Source organism: Manis pentadactyla, chromosome 17 (genome assembly GCF_030020395.1).
Source record: "Manis pentadactyla isolate mManPen7 chromosome 17, mManPen7.hap1, whole genome shotgun sequence".
Classification (NCBI taxonomy): domain Eukaryota; kingdom Metazoa; phylum Chordata; class Mammalia; order Pholidota; family Manidae; genus Manis; species Manis pentadactyla.
This window is the reverse complement of record NC_080035.1, coordinates 62,884,588-62,893,395: the sequence shown is the minus strand read 5'-3', so window position 1 is coordinate 62,893,395 and position 8,808 is coordinate 62,884,588. Positions and strand designations below refer to the sequence as shown.

Sequence of the window (8,808 nt, the reverse complement as noted above, 5' to 3'; positions counted from 1 at the left end):
GACAAGAGACACATGGAGCAGAAAAGCGTCCATCCAGCTGGGGCCACCCTGGTTGGCCACAGCCACTTCCCTCCAGATGGGAGCAGGGCAAGCTCAGGTAAGGAGAAACGCCCAGCTGAGACCAGGCTAAACTCGTGACCTAAGCGCATGCTAAGTGCTTTCAGCTGCTTATCACTCAGTGTACGGCACAGAGCACTGCAATAACTTGGAATACCCTTTAGCACAACTATTTCCTCTTACCAACTTATCTCAAGTTCAGTGCAATTTCCCAGTCAATAATTTTGCACAGAAATTGTTTATTTCCTTGCGCATCTCACTAGATGGGAAACTCCTTGAAGACATAGACTCTATCTAGCTCACTGCTGTAGCCTCAGTGCCTGGCACACACTAGCTGTTTGACATATTTTTGAGAAACACATGAAATTATAAATGAATCAGAGAGAAGCTTTCTTTGCAAGCTGGCAATAGAAAGAGAAATGTCTGCTCCCAAGCTGGAAGAATACTGACGCCCTTCTCCTTCGATGCGAGGTCAAGTAGAGCAGAGCTGTCTGCCTCATTCCTGGCCTTTTAAACAGAGGAAGCCCTTCCTTACTGGGTGCAGCGACTAAGGAGTGACTTGAAAGTGAACGCCAGGGGTTGGTCCCGCCTCAAGAACAGGTCCCGAGGCTGTTCTCCTGTCTAACCCTAAGCCCCTGGCTGCCTGGCCCTGTGACCCTCTACATGTGTCTCTGCTTCTGTCTCTAAATCTGTGTCCCTCTGTGGCCACCTTTTTATTTGAGCATCTATTCAATTATTGTGTCAGGCTGACGACCTCAGCCCTGCTTTCCTTTTGTCCACTTTCGCTAGTCCTGCTCTCAGCGTAAGCAACACTCCCAGCAGTACTGGTGATGTCAGCAAACACGCTGGAGCGGGGCCGAGAAGGCTGTTCCGAAAGCTGCATGATGGAGAGGCGGTGGGCAGCAAACACCGCAGTATGTCCGGGGGGAATATGGCCACAGGCAGGACGAGCATCAGGTCTGGAAGGCACAGGGCAGGCTGAGGCGGGAAAGGGACCAGGCTGACGAGCCACGGCACCCAGACACGCGGCCGTGGTTCTGTCTTCCTTCCCACCTCAGCCTACTTCCCTTTTGAGAAGCTGAACTTGTTCCCTGGTCTCCAGGCTTGGCCTTTGTCATCCACGGGTGGGTTTCCCATCCATTACTGTCATGTTTGCAGAAACGACTGTCCCCAGGGGCAGGGGCAAAGACGGCCATCCCCGCCCAGATGCTGGTGCCCAGGCCCCCCAAATCCCAAATCCTCTGCCCAGAGTCCTGTGCTCAGGCCGAGTCAGCCTCCCTAGTCCTTAACTCCTTTTGCAGGCGATTTATTTTCTCGTTGCCCCTGTCTCGCTTCCAGTCAGCTCATTGTACTTCACAGTCCGGGTCTACGTTGAAGAGGGTAAGTCTCTGAGAAGGACTCTGGATTCTTCCAAGAAAAACAGTTTATCATTGAAGAAAAAGGCCATGAAATAGTCTGCCCAGTAGGTCCAGGCAGGAGATAAAAGCCGCGAGTCTCCCTTCTTGCCTCAGTAAACAAGCAGGTGCTGCATCATCCCTTCGTATCTGTGTCTGTCAGGAAACTGGTGATTCAGCTATAACCAAATATTCAAGTCAGAAACTTGAGGGCCAATTTCTGGAGAGTTTTTCCCTTATTCTTACATTTAGAGAAAACGTCACACATAAAATAATACGCAATAGTAAGATGAATCCCATGTACTCATCATCCAGCTTGATGCGTTTTCCAGTCTCATTTCATCCTCCTCCCCACACAAACACCAGCCATCTTGCCACGGAACCTCATAGAACCTTGCTGTCTTCTCTTAATGTTCCAAATAGATTGCTTTTCATTAATCTGCATTAGAATAATCAGCAGTAAGGAGCCGAGTGGAAGATAGGTCAGTGATGTTAAATATGCTTTTCCCACATGAAAACACACACACTGTGGATATTTTTCACCTCGACTGTCCTCAAAGATCACCACAGCCCTAGAGAATCTGCTTGTCTTTAAATCTTAACTTATTTCACTGTGAACAGTGCTTGGCTCTAACTGACCTGACCTACCCTCTTGAAAGGACATACATGGTGAACCCTTTTAACATTAAGTCAAGACTGTAAAATAAAGGCAGAATTTACTTAATACATTTCTGTTTCTAGAGCTGGAAGTGCTCAAGTGGCCCGAGGGCTGTCGGGAGTCAGAGGCTCTGGACTCGGTGTCAACCCGCTCCTCCATCAGGGGCCTGAGCCTGTCTCTGTGGAAATGTCTGTTTGCTGGGCTTCTGTGGGGCTGTAAGAAAGCACCGCAGACCAGGTGGCTGAAATGACAGATTTGTTTTCTCACAGTTCTGGAGGATGAGAGTGTGAGATCAGGGTGCCCACAGGAGGACCCTCTCCTTGGCCAGCAGACGGCCGCTCTCCCACTTGGCCTCAAGTAGGTGTCCCTGCATGTGTGTGTCCATGTCCTGGTCTCCTCTTCTTATAAGAGCTCCAGATTGGATGGGGGCCCCCCACATGACCTCATCATGCCTTAATCACCCCCTTGAAGGCCTTTCTTCAAGTCAGTCCCATTCTGAGGTCCTGCGGATTAGGGTTCAACATCCAAATTTTGAGCGGTACACAATTTAGCCTCTAACAGTGTCTTAGCTGAATGGTTTGTGAGGCTCCAGGAGATGATATTTATGAAAGTTGCTAGTAAACCACAAAGCCCCAAGGGTATGTGTTTATTGTGTGGTCATCACTTTGCTCCACCAGAATTTAATTACATGAATCACGTACATTCAGTGCTCTTGGAATCCTTGCATTTTATGAATTCATCTCCTTAAAGAGAAATCAGAATGGACACATACTAAATGAAAGGCATATAAACTAGTGAGATTTGCAACTATTGCCAACTTGAGTAATCTAGTCCAAGAAGGGAGCTCTCCATAAGGCGAGCAGGGTGGGGTTTCAACAGTATTTTGAAGATAAGTTAGGGTTTTATATGGTGGGATGAAGAAGTGAGGACATACTACTGAAGACTTATTATCTTTGGATACAGGATCAAGTCTGGCTAGATCCTAAACTCTACTGAGAAGTGGTAGGAAATAAAGTTAAACAGGTAAGACAGATTAAAAGACTTGCAGATGAGTTCTGGGATAATGAAGAAAATTCTGTCTAAATCATAGATATGATTATATCTACATCAAATATCTTTAATTTTTTAAGATAATTAATGTTTATTCTTGCTTTAACTGTTACTTAATAATAAAAATGGACAACCCTAAATAAAGAGCATAAAAGCCCTTCCTTGTGATAGTTTTATCTGGATATGATTCTATTCTTTTTATTTTCTGTTCACAATAATATTGGGCATATACTGGTTATCCACAGCTGTGTAACAATTACTCCAGAATCTTTACAGCTTAAAACAATCTTTATTATCCCACATAGTTTCTGAGCGTCATGTGCCCAGCAGCAGCCAAAGCAGGTGGTTTTAACTCAGGGTCTCTTGTGAGGCTGCAGCTGACAGGACAGTCCTCTCAAGTCTCAACTAGGCTGGAGGACCTGCTGCTCAGCTCATTCCTGGGGTTGGATTCCTCACCAGCTTTGGCCAGAGATCTCTGTTTCTTGCTGTGCAAGTCCCACCATGGCTGCCAGAGGGTACTCACAACATGGCAGCTGGCTTCCCCTGGGTTGAGTGGCCTGAGAGAGGAGGAGGAGACAGAGAGGAAGAGAGAGAGAGGGACAGACAGACAGAAACAGGGAGAGAGAGAGGAGGGCGTTCTGTGCCCAATAGGGTCAGCTTGGAGACTGACCTCCACAGCCAATAAGGACTTGCTATTGCTTTTTAAACATATTAGCGTTTGTCAACATTACATTGAAAACAGCTTTTCATATTATCACAGTGAAATGAGTTTTCACCTATTCCTTTTAACTGTAAAAATAACTCAAGGTTAAAATCACTTGGGAGTTCTGTTTTTTGTTCAAATACCTTCTTTCGTTGATTTAATTCTAAGTTGAGCATTTGCATTCAACTGAAGTTTATCAACTAAAATTAGCTGCTTTTATAATTCTTTAAGTAAAATATCAAGTATAAAAAAACTAGTATGAGCAGATTCACTCAGGTATGGGGAGTAAAAGACTACATGGGGAAGAATTTGCTTTCAGTAATCTATTAGCAGATGAAGAAAATATTAAAAAGTAGTCCATATGTTTTTTTACTTTAGCAGGATAAGATATAAAGCATTATTTAAATACATTTGGCAGACGAATTAAGATATTAAGGAAATTTAAGTGCAAAATAATGCAAGTGATGTTCATTATTTCTAGTACCCCACTTTCATTCCTGGTAATAAATGCTATGGTGATACCAGTAGGAGGTGTCCTGAAACACTGTTTCAAGGAGACAGATGGAGAATTTGTGATCCTGTGAAATGAAGCAGAAATGAAGAATCTGGAGCAATTGTCACTCTTCGCTTCCTGGCAGGATGAGAGCTATGAACTGGGTGTCAAGCACAAACACTGCTAACCAATATAAAGAAGCAAAATACTTTTCATGAGAAAAATTATAAATTGCATTTCTCAAGATACACAAAATGAGGAAAGAATACATCTAAAGTGTCTTAATTTGTGAAAATTTAGAACTAAATATGATTATCAAACCATTAGTTCTCTGACACCAATGATTCTGAAAAAGATCAACTGTTGGAAGCCTGTGAGCCAATGGTTGGTTAGTTCCTATAAATGATCTACCAGCACGGGCAATTCATGAGTCCCATCATCCTTAGGAAGGTACAAATCTGCATAAGGAAGAAGCATCCGGTTCATTTAGCAAGATGTACCGAGGAAAATGTGTGTGCGTGTGTATGTGTGCGCCCACAGGGCAAGAATCAAGTGTGGCAGCTCCCGGGTTGCATAGGGTACACTGTAGAAACACACCATGTGACCAGATTTTATCTAAATGGATAAACTAGTCAAATATTTTTGATTTGGGAAACACAGAAGCCTTTCTTCTCAGCTGACAGAGGTGGGGAGCGGCCGAGGCCAAGCTTGCCTTTGTGGAGTCACCGAATGCAGGGTGCCTCCTTTCACTCCTAGCGGGGGACGAGTGGGTGTGAGACCCACACGGTGCCCAGGGCCACGCACTTAGAAAGACCCGGCTCTCCGTCACAGGCCCCACTTCCTAGGGTTCCCCTAATAGGGGCAAGGAGTCCATCACTATGCCTGGTATGGGGAACGACATGCACGTGTTAGCTGCCCTTTCTACTGCTTTTTATTGTCTTGCTGTGTCACTGGGAACCGTTAAGGAAACAAATCCAGTCCTGCCTGCCTGCCAGCAATGCCGTCCAACCAACCCTCAGCTCACCAAGTCGCATTTGTAAAAGAGACAAAACCAAAGACTCAAGGTCACTTTTTACCCTTTCAGTGAAATGGATGTGACCAGTTGGTTATATACCTTTTAGATAAAGGTAATACACACACACATTAATATTTAAGGCTGTGAGAACCTAACATTAGTCATCTCAGTGGAATATGGATATGGTTTTAACATATCTGTTCAAAACAAATATAAACATTAGTAATATACTCACTATCCAATCATGGGCTATGCTGAACGTGAGAAGGACGAAGCCCCAGGGTTTTTGGAGGAAGGGTGATATAGGCAGTAGAAGGTATGGGCAAAGGAAAAGCGCAGTTGCCAGAGGGCATGAGGGGGTGTGGAGGTGGAGCTGCCCTCTGAATCCTCTGTGGTCATGTTTTTGTGCCATGAATCCATGGATCTGCTATCCCATTAAAAACCACCAGGTGAGGAACCCAGGGAGCCCCATTTGCTGGGCTCTCGGTTCCAAGAAGATGACCTTCCATGGAGAGAACCAGGTTTCTAGGAAATAGTGAGAGAGTACATTCATAGACCTTATCAATTCCCCTGTACGTGAACAAAGAGCTCATGAGGAACATTTCACATCCACTGTGAATACACGGGAAGACATTACTTTTTGCTTATGTGTGAAGGGTAAAGTCCATTTAGAGTTCACCTTCCTTAAATACATTAATTGTCAAGGTGCGGTTCAGTAAAAATTAATATGGTAATTAGATACACTGCACCAATGTGTAGGGAATTGTGAGCCCAATTGTTATACAAGATTTTTTTTAATTAACTAATTTGAATTATAATATTAGTCAATTTGCACACCCCTAATATGATTCTTCCCTTTGCAGAGAATAACAAAACAGACCACCAACGTAATGGAAATATTGTAGGTAATGAACCTTAAGGAGGGTCATGAGTCCACTGGGTGGCAGGTGTTATTAAAATCCGGAAGGACATTAGTGTTACAGTTGGGCAGGGAATCCCCAGCATTGGCATCGGGGGCCATTGAGGCCATCTGTCCAGTGATATTACACCTCACGCCTTGTGGTATAGAGGAAATGGGAATAAACTGCCACGTATTTGAAATAAGGCAGGATACTGAAACCACGTAACTTGAAACACAAGCATTCCCTATATGATGCTGTTTCTGAATTTCAAGCCCTGACTCTGCCTATCCACAGACTCAACCCATTTCCCTCCTTCCTGTTTATATCTTCCCAATATTTCCAGGTAGAATCATCACATCTACAGGTGGGAATGCAAATCACTTATGCTCTGAGTCTGAATCCACCGTTTGCATGCAATGAAATGATTCACAGAATACTACTGTGTTCTTGGAAAATCATACTCTGAAAAATATTTTCACTTCTTTTCCACCACGTATGGGGCCAGAGTGTTCACATGGCCCCTGTTCCTTTAAAGTGTTTTCTGAGTGAATTTTTCTCTTCCTTTGATATTCACATCCCTGTATCCCTCAAATTTTATTGCACATCTCTGTCACTGAGGTACACCGAATGGCACAAAGTTCATTCTGTCTGTTTAGTGTCCTCCGGCTTCCCGTATGGCAGAGGGAGGATGACATGCACCTCAGAGCGTGATGCCTCCTTGGCCAGGGTGGAGGTCACACTGCATGTGCCTCCTCCCCAGCCGCAAGCTCCTGTCTACTTTGCAGTCCAGTGGGTCATGTCTAGCACTGTCACTCACAGCTTTCTAAGTATCTCCCCTGCTGACTGGCTGTGATATGGACTGCTGGTGCCTAGATCCATTCACTTGAATTATCCAGGCTAAAATTACCTTGTTATTTCCCATGTGTATTTTTAACTTATCTTGTTCCCTTTTAAATACTAGGTTCCTTTCTTTGGTAGTGCTTAAAACACTCTTCCAAATTGGAATCCATTCAGAAATAACAGAGCAGTTGCTGTTTGTCCTCATTTTCCCAGCCAAAAACAAACAGGCATAATAAATTCAGTTAGAGTTAATCCCTGGAGGCCTTCAATAGTGACTTGTCTTGAAATCAGCGCATCTTACTTGCATTGAATTTGTCAGTGTTCGCTCCTTCCACACTAAGTAATCATGCACTAATTCTGTTCCTTAATCTATTCTTACTTATATGATATGTGCAACACACGATGAGGTAGCTTGAAAATAATTAATTTTGTTCTTACACTGGTTTGTATTTTGCACCATGTTTTTGTGCAATAGTGAAAAAATGAGTTCCAAGTCTGTACATAATGCATCAACTATATGCATTCAGTGATAAGTGTTGACTCCTACTCATTAATGCTGCTTAGAGATCAGTGAAGCATAGTGGATATGAGCGGAGACTGTGGGTGGGGAGATCACAAATCCTCAGTCAATTAACAGAGTTCAGGGGAAGAACTTCATGCCAAAAAGGCACCCGTGTGATCAGGCTTTGTGTTCATTTTTAACATTTTACCAAAAAGTCAGGTGCTGAGAAGGCATATATGCAGTTAGGCAAAATGGTCAATGGCATCACTGAAGTATATGAGGGATTTCTGTTCTGAGCTTCTCCCCACCAACGCGACAGGCTGCAACGTGTCCAAAGGAGAGTGGATTGTGGCAGGAGAACCTGTAAAGGAGGCTTTACGAGGACAAGCTGGAGGAAAGGGGATGTTTAACTAGGAACTGATGGCTGGAAGGAACATACTCACTGCCCTGCAGGCGTCACCAGGGCTGCCGGACCGAAGTGGAGAAAGCTGGGTCATGTGATCTCAGAGGGTGGAAGAGAAAACACAGGGTTCCAAAAAAAAAGTGGGGATGAGATCTAATGACTGAGGCTGGGAGGGCCTTGACCTCCCGCCCAGCGAAGGCGCACAGAGGCAGTGCGGGCCCCACCCAGCGCCTCCTGCCCTGGGCTGCTAAGAAGTGTGTTGGGGTGCGATCCCTGGGATAATTTGCTATTGTTTTGTTTCTCATCTGCAGTTTATAAAATTGTAAATAGACATGGAATCCATCAAAATAGGAGCAGTGAGAAATTGGTCATCAACAGAAGGATAAAGAACTGACACGCGACTGTGAATCGTCCCCGTGAATTCTTGTATGTTGAGCTCTTGGCACCTGCACCTCAAGCGTGGAGCCCCCCGAAGCTGTTTCCCAGGCAGTGGCATGTATTAAAGGCAGCTCTCATCATCGAATACTAATGTTTGTGTGTGGCCGGGCCGGGGGTCTCCCCCACCCCACCCAGCAATCTCGGCAACATCAGTTCCACGTTCTATGATTCAGCTCAATTCTGACACTGCCTACCTGGAGCCTGCGTCGTATCCACAGGTTAAGGGCCTGGTCCCGCAAGACTGCCCTCGACCTCAGCTGCCAATCACAGGCCAGGCTGTTTCCTGACCAAGCTATCAACTGAGGTTCCCACAACCCCTTCCTTGGGTTCCAATGATTTGCTGGAGTGGCTCA

General features: G+C 44.8%; 1 long non-coding RNA gene across 2 annotated transcripts in view; it reads right to left on the bottom strand.

The window, feature by feature from the left end:
- Nucleotides 1–3,323: 3,323 nt before the first annotated feature.
- LOC118916672 (uncharacterized) overlaps nucleotides 3,324–8,808 on the bottom strand; it is a 39,303-nt gene continuing 33,818 nt past the window's right edge. For both annotated transcript variants that reach the window (XR_008994559.1, XR_008994560.1), the window contains exon 5: nucleotides 3,324–3,716. This is a non-coding gene — a long non-coding RNA (uncharacterized LOC118916672). The remainder of the gene's footprint in view (nucleotides 3,717–8,808) is intronic.